Raw genomic sequence first — 15,280 nt, 5'->3', positions numbered from 1 at the left:
CCCAGTGGGTATATCACTGGCCTCACCACTGCATCCTCCCATTGGACTGCTACTGCATTTTATCCTCTTCCTTACTTTCTCGGTCTTTAAAACCAAAAAAATAAACATTTCTCCTTTTTGTAAAGCATTTTGAACTACAGATGAAAGCACGATGGAACTGCTAAATATTAATATGTCAGTGTAATAGTCTTCGATTCATGAAATAATCATTCATATTCATGGAGGAACGGACTGATGATAGATACCAAATATGCAGAAACCCTGAATCTCTCCCATCGGAGGATCCTGCTCCGTGTTATTTCTGCTCTCCACAACTTCCTTTACTCCTGCTCCAGCCCTCCAATCCTTCCACTGCCGAGAGCTGGGGACATCGAGAATCCCACAAGGATGTGGGCCCAATCCTGCCACTTGGACCCTCACAAGCCATTTTCCAAAGGGAATTAGTCTCATTAACCAAAATAGAACTGGAGTACACACTGCTTCCACAATCAAGTCTCTCTCACACACAGGAAAATGGGCTCCATCCTTCTGCTCACAGGCCTCTCCCAGCTCTACTAACTCATGCTTTGCAAACCCATAGCTTGTCTAAGGCCTCACTTACATTTAAATTACAGAGAATGACCCATAGCTGCCATTCAGTGATTTCAAAGCCATAGCAAAGAACTGCAATCTCATTTATTTGTTGCAGTTAAATCTGCAGAAGCACTTTCTAGCTTCTCTGGATTATTTGACTTGGTGCAGCTGGGACAGGGGAGAACACAAATCTCAGATACTGGTGGAGGGAGAAGGTTAGGATTTTTTTTTTCTCCCCTCCACCTGACTGCAAAACCAGCAGCACAAAACAAGACCACAGGGTGGCAATTAAAGTAATTATAAAAAATTAGATCCCTCCTCCTTTTTCCCTCACATAATGGCAGGTCATTAAAGTTAATAGTCAGGATCACATTTGTACATGTCAGCAAAAAGTCATTGCAGCATCTTTCATCTCCCCTACGGCACGCAGCTTCCCTCTCATTCCTGCAGTCTCCGAGGGCGCAGGACGGTATGTCGGCTTCTGGCTTTGGGTTTTCTTCATATTACACCTGCTGCTGGCACTCGCCAGGCTTCAAGGTGCTAAAACTAGTCTGTTGGAATAGGAAAGCTTTCAAGTACTCCGAATATTTCTAGGTCAGGGAGGAATCTGTGTTAGCTGCAACCCCAACGACAACTCTGTCTGGAGCCTGAGGTGGGGAATTCAGCAAGGGGAAAAACAGCGTGAACTGCCTTTGGTTCTGATGTGCTGCTTTGCGAAGCCACCTCCATCCCGAGGAGGCAGAGCCCATGGCCGTGCCGCTGCTGCCGGTCACTCGGGTGCTGTGCTGGACGTCCCTTTGCGTAGGGTGTCCCTGGTCCAGAGCATCCTCTGCCACCACTTCCCCGGGGAGTCACCCACCGTGTCTTGAGAAGACCTTGGGGGTGTCTCAAGGGGAGAGGCCAGGCATTGGTGTTGCGTTGCAAAGGGATGCCGTCAGCGCTCAGCGCGAGCCAAGCGTTTCCTACAGGAAGAGGAACGGTTGCACATGATGAATTTCGGTCCCACTGCCCACAGGTGGGAATTGCAGCCTGGACCAGGAACAAGCCCTGCGCCAGATCAGACACAAAGGGAAGAGCCTTGAGGGAACTGAAGAGCAAAAACTATTTAATTTCAGCCTTTTTCCTTGCAGCACTGTGAACTCAAAATACACATGTGAGAATAAATGAAATATGCCTTTTGGATAAGCAAGCCAGGACAGGATTGTCATTTGGGGTTCAGACTGAAGAGCAAAGTCCATGTTTCATTAGCAGAGAAATAGGCCCATTCGAGGTATGCTTACTGGTCCCTTCACCATAAATACTGCAGCTTGTTGCAATAGTCTTTCTTCTCCTATCTGAAGGAATTCTCTTGTGTTCTCACTTGGCATTTGCAACACTTTGGAGCAGAGAGGAAGACTTTGTCTAAGAGACACAGGCATCGGGGAATAATAATCACTAACAATAGCAAAACTACTACCTGCAGCGAACACGCGGAGAGATTGCTGATTTTATAGTGGCAAATGTTACTAATAAATACTTGGGGCCCAGAGGAATCTGCTGTCACAACGGAGGTTCCAGGTTACAAACCACCAGCTGCTCCATCCGATCTGGTATCTGAGCACAACCCAGAAAAAAAGATTCTTATTTTACACTTGATCCCAGCGAGATGGATAGTGTCTGCTTTTGCTGAACTCATCAGCGGGCCACTCCCGACGGCGGAGTATGCCAGAGGCTGTTGAATGATGCAGACTTGATGTTATCCTCAGAGAAAATTTCATTTCCCCATTTTTATGCTGGAACGTCTCTGAACTATTCCAGCTGTTTGAGAGTGACAGCTTTTGGGGAATGATACACCTCAGTCATACTCCTTTTCCTCTTGAAAGATCAAAACTAGCAATGAAATGGCAGCTTGAGGCTCTCTAAAAGGAGGAGGGAAGAGGATCCTGCTGCGGGCCTTTAGGGGCAAATCACGATGAGCCCGGAGAACAGTGCCTGGGAAGAGCGGTGAGTAAGAGGAAGGGTCTGCTCTCCTCTCCCTGCCCACACGGCGCTTTTGCTGCATTTCCGAGCCTCGTGCTGGGCAGGGACATCAGGAGCCCCTTTGGAAATACATCCTATCCTCCATTAGGGGAATAACTGATGTGCCTGAGTGCATCGGCATGCCTGACTTCACACAGGAACCCAGGTTCAAGTCCCTGCTCTAAAATTCAGAAGAATATGGTTTTGAACCTGACCTGATACATTCCAGTTTGCCGCTGCAGGGGGTCATCCCCCCCAAAAACCGCTGCTGAGCAGCTCTGCCTGCAGCCGCCCACCTCGGGGCAGGGGTTCACATCTGGATTTGTCTTTTATTCCTCTTTACACTTTGCATAACAGTATGTCTTTTGCAGCCAGGACTGTTGCAGCACTTTCAGTCCATTGCAAGCCTGTCTTGCTGCTTCCAGTGACCCTAAAAATTGCAAGTAGTATGTGCTGGAAAGTCCCTCACCCTGCCTGTGCTTTCCCTGCACGAGTCACAGTACCTCCCATGTCATTCAGCCCTCCTTCAGCAAACTGCTATTGTGCATTCAATACTTTTATCTTTTAACAGTTTTCCTTTACATTTTTCATCTGCTAAGTTGCATTTTTGTGGGCTTCTCTCTCTCTTTCTATTTTAGTTTATGTTATTTCTTTCCCTAGTGTAACTGTACTCTTAGGAAGATTTTAATTACCTTCCTTTAAAGCCAAATGACAAGTAGAGCATGTCATTTGTAGCTAAAGTATCACTTGAAAATGCAAAAGCCCCGGCTTTATCAGGCTTAAAAGCTTTCCTGGAATATGTTCAAAAACTGCTGACTGGGCAAGATTAAACATCGCAATGTTAAGTAAAAGATCTCTGCATGTGGTATTCTTTTATTCCCCCGGGTGATCAAGTTAAACTGCAATGCAGCCCTCAAGCCTTCTTCTAAAATATTAATTTTTTTTCCTCCTTTGTGCAATAGGGAGAGAGGTTGGGGCTTTGGCGATGAGAATCTCAAAACAACTATACTCGTAGGCACAAGGGAGCCACAGCCCCGAAGCCTTCAAAGAGATCAGGTGTTCCTAGAGCAAAGCCGCGACAACAGAGGGCACCTGAGGAGCAGACCCCGTCCAAACACGCTGCCCAGACACACAACGCCAAGCCGTTACCCCCGGGACCCGGGCGGATGTTTAATCCCGTGGCACAGTAACAGTCCGACTGCATCAAAGGATTAAGGGAAACGATTTAAGATGATTTCTTGCATGGGGGTCAGCAAAGGCGGCAGGGGGACCCAGCCTTTTAATTGCTGGGACAATGAATGGAAAGGGGACCGGGTGAGACGCTGCGTGCGGACGACAGGGAAATAGCCCAGCCCAAGAGCATGAGCAGGCAACAGTGAGAAACACAGACTCCTCGCAGAGAGGCAGCAAGGTGGACAGCCAGCACAGGGAGATGAAAGGACATGGAGATGTCCTGGATGCCCGTGCGCACAGCTGTCATGCAGAGGTGGGTCTCACCAGGCCCTGAAGCACAGCAGAGATTTGCTATGTGCAAATCATGCAAACCCCCTTGGAGGTGTGCTGGGAGCACGGGGCCTCTCTGCCTCAGTTTAAACAGCACAACGAGCAGCAAGCAGCCCGTGCCAGGGTACACTGGGGTATTTCAGAGGCGCTTGAGCATAACCCATCCCCAAGGAGCTGCAGGAAAGCCTGGAGGTGCGAGACAAGTGGGCATCACCTGGGAAATAGGTGGGAGCATCCTCATCCTGTGGGGACACCAGCAGGGCTGGGAAACGGGAGGGCCAGACCGGGTTTCCCTGCAGCCTGGAGGGTCTGGGGGGATTTCTTGATTTATGGTAACAGGTTTTTCCCTCCCCAAACACAAGGAGATGATCCTAACCTGCTGGCCAAGAGCTCCTTAAAAAATGTTTAGAAAGGAGGATTCTGGGATGCAGAGGGGAAACAGTTACGGTTTAAAAGGCACATTGGACTTCCAGGTCTGTCCAGATTGTCTCTGAAGAAATCCTCCAGAGAGCTTGGATTACTCATTTTTAATACGAACAGGAACCACCTGCCTGCAATCACACACACAAACTGCTGGTTACATCTCAATGAAAGAGCAGCTTGAATGCTTCTCACTGTAACATTTAACCCACTGTGTGTTTTGGACCTTTTTCTTCTTTTAATTGAAAGCACACTTTTCAGATCCGAAACGTGGTCTCCTTTATCTCCCCAAATCTCCTGAAGAAGTAGGAGTGGGGCTGAGTCCCAGCAGCGTGCACTCCACGCTCCCAAGCCAGGGGATTTTGCTTTGTCAAACAATTACGGGACGAGCGTGCAAGCAGCACCGGTGCAGGGCTGAGGCGCACGATAAAAACGCACCTTTGACCGCTTCACCTGCTCGCTGCTGACTGCCCGGCATTTCGCTCTCGGAGCAGCAGTCCATCTCCCCCCGAGCTGCTCCTGACTGTGCAAGCACCGAGTGCTTCTCCTCTTTGCCCTCCTCCTTCCCTAAACCCCACACATACACTGATAGGACACCATCCTCGTTTCTCCCCCCAAAAGCTGAATGCTCCCAGCCTCAAATCACCCAGGCAGAGACCTCGGACAGGACGGTGAGCCCCATCGGCACCTGGGCTAGGACATCCATGGAGACAGGAGAGCATCCCCAAACCTCCTCCTCCTCCACCTTCGCTAACTATTTTGCATCACGCAACATAGATCTCAAATGTATTTTTACTTTGCTAAAGCACCTTTCAAAACGCACTGCAAAAAGGGAACAGGTAACTAAATAGCAAGAGAGAAAGAGAGAGACAGTAATCTCGGGAAAGGATTCCCCAAAGGTTTCCCACTTTTGTTTCTTCAAATCTGTTGGACCTGATCAAGCCTTCCAAAAATAAATAAATAATGAAGAGAGACTTCTAGATTTTTTTTTTTTTTTTTTTTTTTTTGCTATATAGGCCAGTATCCATCACCCCAAATTTTCACCAGCTGAGAAAATACAGCTCTCGATTCAAGCCAAACATCCAATATCAGGCTGTGTAGTCGTTCCTCCCCCAAACAGGCAAATGCAACAGTTTTGCATCCTTGACCTCTGTACGTGTGCGTGTAGCTGTGGGTGTTTTAGCTGCCAGAGTCGGCTTTTGTCCCGGTGGGTTTCCATAGGGACTGAGAATTCCCTTCAATAAAGGGCTCCAAATGAATGTAGCCTTCTCAGGGATATCATACAACCAGGCCTGCAAAAGCCTTTTATTAGAACATTCACCTCTGATGGGATAATTTTACCTATCAGATCACATAATCTCTTCCCCTGATGCTGAGCCAGGAAATGAAAAAAGACCAGTGGGGAGATTTTTGACTCGAGAGCCAGATTCTGCTGTGATGACAGCCTTGATTACGTGGTCACCGTCTTCTTAAAAGACCGAGCACATCTAGCAAAGCCTGAAATTACAATGTGCAAGCAGACAATAGGTGGGGCAAGAAAGGGAGCAGTGACTAGACACTTTTAGATCAAATTATCAGCAGATCATGCAGTTTAGTCTATTCATAATTATTTTAGCGAGTTGGTTAGCTAATGGAGCTCCTTTGGCTGCAAGTTAAGGTATCTTCTGTTGCTCAATTTTTGTCCACACTGGTAATGCTTGATGCAAACAGAAGTGATTGAAATAACACAGAGGTTAAGAGGATTTAGGAGAAGAGGATCCAGATTAGCACACAAGCAAACTGAAACGTTAGCCTTCCTCTGGTCCCCGTGCTCCGACTTGTTACCGCGTATCCTTTTTCATTGGGTCTAAGAGGAGTAACATAATCATAGCAAAGCAAAAGGCTGCACAGCCCAGTGAAAGGTAATTAACAGATACCTGCTTGCAGGAATACACTGCTCCCCCCCGGAGGAACGGCGTCTGGGCTTCTGCTGCCCTTTGCATGCAAATCATCGGCCCCATGAAAATGAAGCTACTAATCACCCGGTCCGGAGCTCTCCGGAGTCGAGCATGGAGCTGCCGGCGGGAGCTGGCAGGCACAGGCTGTGGAGAGGGGACAGGCGATCTCACCGGCACCAATCCAGCCCCCGGGAGGGAGGAAGAGGTCAGCTATTCCCTTCGGCCCTCGGGCAGGATCAGCTCTCCACTGTCACTTCTGACTAGTCTGCTTCTACAGACTTTCAGCAGGTGAAACTCCACAACAGATCTTTACCACTGCTTCGCTATTTTCCCCCTCCCTTAACAGCTTTCAGCAAGATTCAGTCTGAACCTCTCTGATTGAAATGTAAGCCCTTTCCTTCTCATCCTCTCCACCGTGCGTGTGGAGAACTGATCGTTCCCTCTTCTTGCAGCAGCGTTTTGAAGACTGGTCTCATCTGATCTTTCAGTTTCCTCTTCCTGAGGCTAAACCACCCCTGTCCCCCCAGTCACTCTCCATCATTTTTGGAAGGCCAAATAGCAAAACCAATCTCATATACCTAGCAACAACTGAAAATTAAGTGCAGTGCAGGTAATTTGCTTCATGTTTGCACTTCTGTCACTGCATCTGAACAATCAAGCTTTTGAAAGATAAAGTGTTTCCCTTCCAAAATGCCATCATTTTACTGAAAGTCAGTGGCTCGTACTGAAATCTCACTTTTGCTGTCCCAAAAGAATTTTCCCTGCGACTTTTCAGAGTTAGATCCACTGAGCTACTTATTAAAACATCAGTTGTGCTCCTATTAGCATGTCCAAAAGGGCTAGGTCCCGTTCTTCCATTTTTCACAAAAACATAAAGACACTTTGCTTGTAACACAATGATAGGAAAGGCACACGCTGCTTGCGGAATTCATTCAACTCTTCAGGCACGACAGTTAAGAAAACATCACATTTCATCTTTTTAAACTGAGCATATGTGTTAGAACAGGATGGCCGGCCTTTCTCAGCCCTTGAGCCACCATGCAAAATCTCCACAGCAAGGGCCACACAAAACACATCACATGCCGTAAAAATCCCCAAGGGGAAAAAGAGCTCTGGGGGCATCGTAAGGACTACAGATTGAAGGAGCAAGAAAGGAGAACTGTGAAGAACACATCCCTGATGGAAACCAGTTAGGTTCATTGACCCTGGATGGATTCCAGATCACCTCCACTGAGTGCAAAGGCGTTACTCCACGCTGACAGGAGTGCCACTTGATCAAAAATGGTTGTTTATAGCTCCTGCTTAGTGGAGGAAAGCCCATTCTTTCATTGAAAAGCTGTACCTATTTATAGGAATCGGAGAGGTGGTGGACAGAGAGTTTCTTTGTGCTTACTATGGATGATAATTTCTGGGAATTCCACCTTCTGCTTGCCCTACAAGTTCATTATTCACTTATTACGGGGAAGCAAGGCAAGGCAAAGGCATGCAATGCCCTGACAAGTCAACTCCTCGGGTATTTTCTAGTGCTAGCAGGAAGTTGCAGCCGGGTAGATAACAAAGACATCTTCCCTCTGGTTCCCTCCCCAAGCCATTCCTGGCAGCCTTAGCTTACTCCTCCAGTGTTGATCTGTCATTTCACCTTCACTGTGAGCCTTGCCCAAGAATATTCCTACATCAAAGAGAACTGAAATCCACACGGGACATGATTCTTTTAAAGCCAGATAGGACCATTAGGATCATCAAGTCTGGCGTCACACATAATACAGGACATACCTTTCCACACCAAGCTTATAACTCCTGCATGAGCTGTCGCAGATCTTTATGGAAAACTCCCAAAGTTAAAGCCTTCCAGCAACAGAGAAGCCACAGCTCACCTAGGTAAGTCTCCAGGTGCTTCTGCTGGTGTCCAGAGCTGGCAACTCCTGGAGAGGGCAAGGATGAAGCAGAGGCACAGATCCTTGCTCCTGGATATGAGGAACATTTAAATCAGCTGAATGGCACTGAAGACAGTCTCCATTCCTAGAAGGATGAGAAAATCAGGCTCATTGTTGAACTGCATATCATTTATCACCCAGAAACAGCCTTTTGAGCTGTTTGCAAACTAATCCCTTTGAAAAAGAATACATTCACAAACTTCAGTGTCTAAGAGAACTCTGTGATGGAAATGTGAATTCAAAAAGACCCAAATGAACTTTAAGACATACCAGTAAGAGCTATTTTCCATATCATTTCACCTCCTCAGGAAGCCCCCAGAGTACCTCTCCCAGTACCAGGGAGGCAAATCAGCCCACCTGCCCTGTGACCCCTTAAATGAACCCACGAACTGATTGCTCTCACATGTTGCCTCCCCCAGGAATTAGCTAGCAAACGGCCCGGGGCTGGGGCTGCCCCGCTGACGAGCAGCCGCGGCACCGCGGATGTGCAGATTAGCACGCGCTGCTGTGCGATCGCCCGCGTCCCAGAGCGGGTCATCGCCAAACGTCGCCTTATCGCCTCCGTCCTCTGGAGCATCTCAGAGCCGCGCTGGGGGTGTGCGCTGGGTGCCGAAAGGGTTAATCGGGGCTATCGCCCGGTTCCTGGCGGAGGCTGGAGCGTGTATGCCGGTGACCGATTAATCAGACCGGCCACTTTCCCCCATTCGCCAGCTGGGACGTGTTATGATCCTGACTGCAAATAAAGACAGAAAGAAAGAGAAAACACAAGCTTTCCGTGTGGGAGATAACACGGCCTCTATCCCCGGGCGGATTCGCGCGGTATCAGCCGGAGCGAGGTGCATCACCCCCCCTCCCCGCGGCGGTGCAGGGTTCAAGCTCATTAGCTCACGCTGAACAGGGGCTAATCAGGGAGGAAGCGCTGGTGTCAGGGCTCCTCACCCGGGAACACGCTGCCTTGGGCTCCCGCACCGGTGCACGGCCTCTCGTTAGCTCACCGACGAGCCCCGGGCGCCCCGGCCCTTGCACAGCCCCCGGGGCCCCCGCCAGCTCCCTCCGGCAAGCTGCAACGGGAAAGGGGCAAGGCCAAGGCTACAGGTTTCATCACGGGTTGGCTCAAGGAAACAAGTCGCCTTTCAAGGGCGACGCAGTCTTTGTGGAAACGAAAGGACGGGGTGAAAGCGGGGAGTCCGCAGGGGCCAGTGGCCAAAACCACGTGGACTTTACCGAAACCAGGAGTGTAGCCTGGGGAGAAGCCAAACAGCAAAGCAAAGTGACTTCATATCGTCCACGCAGAGCTACGTTATCAGCACGCGAACGCTGCCGGCCGTTCAAGATCGACCAAGGGTCCCCCCGCAGCAAAAGGTCCATTGCTTTGAAAATCATTACTGAAAGCTGGCGCGGTTCAGCAGTCCAGCCCGCAACAGCTTAATCCAAAAAGGGCTGCTAAAATGCACCATTTCAGTTCAGTCCAGCTGGGTCCTTGTGTCGCATTCGTCACGGTGGTGTTGGATGGCGGCGAAGGGAGCGAGGCGGAGAGGAGGGGCAGAGACCGGACTTCCAGGCATCTGCCGTGCAATCCACCCGCAGCCCCGCAGCAGCGTTCAAAACCCTGTGTTTGCTGCAACGGCAACGCTTGGCAGTATCAACCCCGCTGCACGCACGCAGAGTCTGTCCTGCCCACGAGTCTGTCACCCCAGGGTGACATGCCCAGGTCGGCCAGGGCTCTGGGACAAGGACCTGGGACCTGCGCAACCAGCCATCCGCTGACAAAGCGGTTTGGGGACCACGGGCAGCCGAGAGCCCAGCCCAGAGGTGCAACGGGGTCCCGTCACGCGCAGTAAGCTCAGTAAAAAATCTGCCGAGTGACACAGACATATTGCTGCGGGGGCAGGAGTGACCTCGTGAGTCCAGGGGGAAATTGCAAAGCCCTGAGTCTCTGCCCTGGCTCACCTGCGGCTGGTGGGATTCCTGGCAGACCACTGTGCCAGACTAGGCAGGAGCCGGAGGAGCAGGATCTAGCTGGCAAAGAAGGGCAGAGGAAGGGCTGGCACTGGACGGGCGCAGATGTCCAAGCGCACCCGCACATTCCTCCCTGAATTCAATTTTATGCTCCTCGGCCAGGGCTCTGGAGAGCAGCAGCTGCCTCAGACTGCACCTAAGATGCATATAAATAGAGGCATAATACCTTATTATAAAGGAATGCATGCATAAGTAGGAGATACAGTTACCTTCGGAGGAGGCGGGGGAGGAGGCGAAACGCTGTGCAGAGGAAGGAAAAGCGGGCTGACGGAGATCTAAATGGACCAGCAGTAACGAGACGCTGCCAAGATAAAAAATCCTATTAACCCCCTCCCCTTGCGTTACAGCAGAAGACAGGGCCAGGCCCTGGCACCCTCCGCTTTTCCCTGTCCGGTGGAGGATGCGGGGGCTTGGTTGGACCGAGGACGCGTCTCTGGGCCGTCCTCGACTGTGTGGCACAACCGCACGTGGCAGCGAGTGCCGCGATGCTCACGGGTCCTGGGCCAAGGCTCCCCGACCCCTGTGCAGGGGGGTGGAGAGCAAAAATGGCGAGTGCTGCAAAACTGTCACCTCCACGCTGCAAAACTTGAGCCCAAGTTTTAAATCACGGCCTGAAAATTGCTCTCCAATGAGTCTTCCTCTAGCTTATCTTGGGCACAGGGGAGCTTTTTGTCTAGCTGGTGCATGCATGGATGTGGGCAGCTGAGCACCCTTCGCCCATCGTGGGAGCCGCAGCACGCAGGAGGCAGCAGCCCGTCCCCGTCGCGTTCGGGGGATCGCGACCGCCAGGCTAAGTGACTCAACAGAGGTCGCGTGACGAGGCAGTGTCGGAGCGGGGACGTGCACGCGGGTCTCCCACGGTCTGATTTTTGCGCAATTCCTGGGCAGCAAGCGCAGGCAGACTTTGGGGCTCCGGCCTCAGACCTGGCAGAAATCCTGGGCAGCATAAAGCACAGCCGGGGGGTAACACCCAGGGAAGGGGATGGGGCTCAGACCCCGAGAACTGCCCTGCTGCAAGCCCCGTTCCGGCAAAACCTCCTCCGCGGCCCCGCTGGGCTTCCCTGCTTGGGCTGTGCTGCCATCACCCCCTTCCCGGAGCGCCCGGCGCTGCGTCCGCGGGCCGTGCCCGCAGCGTGCACCATGCATGACTGCTCGGGTAGGCTCACATGGAAAAGAATCTGTGTTCGGTCAAGGTTGCCAGCGTTTCGGCTTTGATCTTCCCAGCCTGCGACGTGATGTAACACCTGCAGAATTATACAGTAACGAGTGAAAAGAAAGTTCCTGGCAATTAAGCAGCCCCAAAAGAGGGGTTTGGGAACCCGTCCGCCAGCCCCAGCTCTGCACAACACGCTCTCCGGGTGCCCCGGGTTTGGGGGGGTGGTTTTCAGGGGGATTTTTAACGTGCGTTTGCTTATTTTCCCGAGACGCCGTGCTACTATTTTCCCCTTGTGCTCCTGCGTCTGTCCAGGCGCCGAACCCCCCGCGAGAGATTTTTGTTCTCCCAAGCCGGCTATTCCGGTCACGTGCCACGGAGCAGGGAAGAGCCGAGACGCGAGCTTGGCCGCGCTGCCCGTCGCCCGGGGGAGAGCGAGGGAGCTCCAGGCCCTTTTAGCCCCCTCCGGTCCTGCAGCCACCGCTTCGCGTCCCCTTTCGCCATACGTAAAGCGACTGCTGAGAGCTGCATTAACATTTGCCAAGCGATGACCGCGGCGATGGTCTGCACGCTCCCGTTGGACCCCCGCTCCCTCCGGGGCTCCCGCGGCGGGGTGAGCACCAGGCTCATCCCCGCGCCGCTCGTTTGGACAACTCCTGAGGTTTCCTAGCAATGCGATGTGCTTCCCCAGAGCGAGGCAAGCACGGTCGTGGAGCAGCTACTTCAGAACGAGGGCAAACCCCAGTGCCAGGAACCATGGAAACCCTGGAGAAAACAACTGAAATTCGTGTTTATATGCAGCTCCCGGTAGCTGCAGGAGTTGGATTCCAGCGTGAAAGCGGCCTTTGGCGGACGCTGCACCTACTCACAGACTATCTGGCTGTGTTTTCAGCATACCCACCATCAATCTGAATTGATTATCGACTATCCAAATCGACCTTCGATCGATCCGCTATTCCTTAAAGCCAGGCAATGAGGGGCAATGCAAACCTCTGCGCTCCCTGGTTAAAGCTTGCAAAGTACATTTGTAGCGCTTGGAAACTGAAAAGCCTCGTGCAAAGGCTGAATGTTATCTTTTATGGATATTACTCAGCAAATTCAGGTATTGGCAGCTTTGGGCTAAACTGGGACCGACTTCAATGGAGTTACACAGCTGCAGGGGAGGAGTAGGGCCTGGCCCAGTTTAACTTGCAGGATTCACGTTGGAATAAAGCAGAGTGAAGTTTAGCCTGGGAAATGCACACGAGACTTCAACCAGCTGGGTCAGAGAGGTGAAGCAAATTTCCAGATTTAACCCAACCAGACCTGTGGGTCCTTGTTCCCTTGCACCAAAACTGAATTTAGCCAGAGCCTCCAATCCAAATACTTCTGTGTCCGTGGCAGTAGATCGAGACGGCCATCAGCAGAGACACTCCAATTTACACCACGTGAGGACATGGTCCTCCAGCTTCTGTAATCAAACGTTCTCAACCTGGATTGCCTTTGGGTTTGCGAGAAGGCTTTTCAGGGAGAGGAGTTGGTTTTCATGTTAAGAGTCCCTCCATTTCTGATGATTTGTGACAAGCATAATCCCATACTAATTAGATTTCAGTGCATGTGTTGAAAGCACTGTGCACATTTAGATCGGTTGGGGTTTATGGAGACTCTTGCTTGTTCTGCACAATTGTTTCAGAATTAATCCTGGGAAGCCAGTAAGCTCAGACCAGATAAAACAGCCAGAAGCCCAACAAAAAAAAAAAACAACAAAAAAACACTTCTTGCATTCTAATTCTCCTGATCTGGTCGGGTTCTGGGCAGGTTACGATTTCTGACATTACACTATCGCTCAAAAATGTCCCAAGCTGTCTACTTCCATTGCATCAGTGATATCAGCTGTGTTGACCTGCTCTTAGAGAGTTTTAATTCTGTTTGCTCTTGGCTAAACTCCATTCCTAATCCTATTTTCACCCATTTCTATCCAATTTAATACAGCTTCTGTAAGTCAAAATTAATTACTCCATGTGCTCTCCCAGCCCTGTGGTCTAAAGGAATAATAGAGAAATCCTACCTCGCCGTTAACGGCATCTCATGGCCGCTCTCATCCAGGGAAGCCGGGAGAGCAAAAGGGAGCTGGGTAAGAAAATCGTGATGCTTTGCTACTTTTTGCAATCAGTATTTCGTTATCCCAGCTCTCTCCTCGGTAAGAGCCTCCACATGCCCATTTGCTAGTTATTAGATGGTGATACTGGGAACGGTAATCTCCTGGGGCAGGGAAACAAGTCAGCACCTCCAGGTCACCTTCTCCCTCTTCTTTCACCTACTCAGAAATATTTCATTTGCCTTTCACTTCTAGTATTAATTACTGCTTCTGTCCAGCTTCTGCCGGTGGAGCTCCCGCGGGGAGGAAGGATGACCGTCCGGTCGCACGCTTCTCGTGTTTCTCCGGCGAGGCCTCCTGGGTTACGACTTACCCCACCTGTAAATTGGGTTTGTTCTTTGCAGGGATGTTGCAGATTTGAATTAATTGAGATTCATGAAAAATCCAGAGGATATAAAGCAGAAATCCTACTAAACACTAGAAAAGTCATTTTATCCCTGGTTTACAGGCACCTAGAAACTCCACTGTATCTCTGATGACTATTTATCCCCGGGTTTTTTTTGTAATTGTTTTAGCTTGTGTGCATTCTCACATCCTTCTTCTTCTTCTCTCTCTCCCTATAGATGTAACATCCACACACTGTCTAATTTTGTATCTGAAATTTGGGGCTCGTGCTCTGGTTTGACCTGCACGGCAGGAAAGGTGGCAAACACCGAGCGGAAACGGTGCCAGGCACCCGGGAACTCGCGTGCGTAAGGAAAACGGCAAAATCACCCAGGCACCCTGTGCAGGAGCCAACATTTCATTAATATAATGTAAGAAAGAGACTACCTATGTGAATCTCCTTCATGCAGAATGGCTAATGTGGATGATGGGAGTAAACGTAGCTTCAGTAACAGCAATTAAAAGCTTCAAATGATGGACAAAACGAAGACGTCCTGCCTGGTTGGCTATTGCCTCTTGGCCAGTTCAGCGAGGGCAGACAATATCCGTGTGATGTTTATGGGCCGTACACAGCTTCGTTTTGCTCTCAGAATAAAACACAGTGGTCATTATTTTGCTTTTACTTCTGTGGATTTCTCACTCGAATGGCATTGATGAAGATACTTAGAATTAAGCTGTTACAAGTAAAAACAGAATTAGGAGCAAGATATTAAAAAAGAACAGCTGACATGCAAAGAAATGACAACATATCAACGCCCCGCAGCTGATTTTAACAGAGACAGACGTTCAGTTTGATTAACTACGGTGTCCCAAGTATCAAGCAAAACGTGTTTGCAGGCTAGAAATAATCTGTTTCCTATATCATTATGTTGATTGAGGTAAAAAAATTGAAAATGAAAGCTTCTTAAAAATTAGCTTCACTTCCATCACTCCGTTTCCATTATTTACGCTGTGTTGTGTTCCCTTTAGCCTCCTTTTAGTAAATAGTTCCTCTTGGATTTTTTTGGTAACGAGTGCGAAGGTCCGCACTGGTTGGGAAGGTGTTGCAGCGTTTGCTTACTGCAAGGCGGTAGGACAGAAACGGTGGAGCAGTAATGCAAGGCGTTGCATGATTTCCCCAAGTGCCTGGTTCATATAGAAAATAATAACATACTGCTGCTACTCGTTAACAGCGTTACCCCTTCAGCTTGGACAGAAGTTGTTCATCTTGCACAGCTGACAT

General features: G+C 50.0%; 1 long non-coding RNA gene across 1 annotated transcript; it reads right to left on the bottom strand.

The window, feature by feature from the left end:
* Window positions 1-813: 813 nt before the first annotated feature.
* On the bottom strand, window positions 814-9,077 carry LOC112980423 (uncharacterized). Its single transcript, XR_010391517.1, has 3 exons — window positions 8,769-9,077; window positions 8,306-8,450; window positions 814-1,535 (listed from the first exon to the last, which is right to left on the bottom strand). It is a non-coding gene; the product is annotated as an uncharacterized LOC112980423 (long non-coding RNA).
* Between the last annotated feature and the right edge of the window lie 6,203 nt (window positions 9,078-15,280).

The sequence above is a fragment of the Dromaius novaehollandiae genome, chromosome 14 (genome assembly GCF_036370855.1).
Source record: "Dromaius novaehollandiae isolate bDroNov1 chromosome 14, bDroNov1.hap1, whole genome shotgun sequence".
Classification (NCBI taxonomy): domain Eukaryota; kingdom Metazoa; phylum Chordata; class Aves; order Casuariiformes; family Dromaiidae; genus Dromaius; species Dromaius novaehollandiae.
Note: the sequence above shows the minus strand (reverse complement) of the source record. Positions and strands in the feature narration are given on the sequence as shown.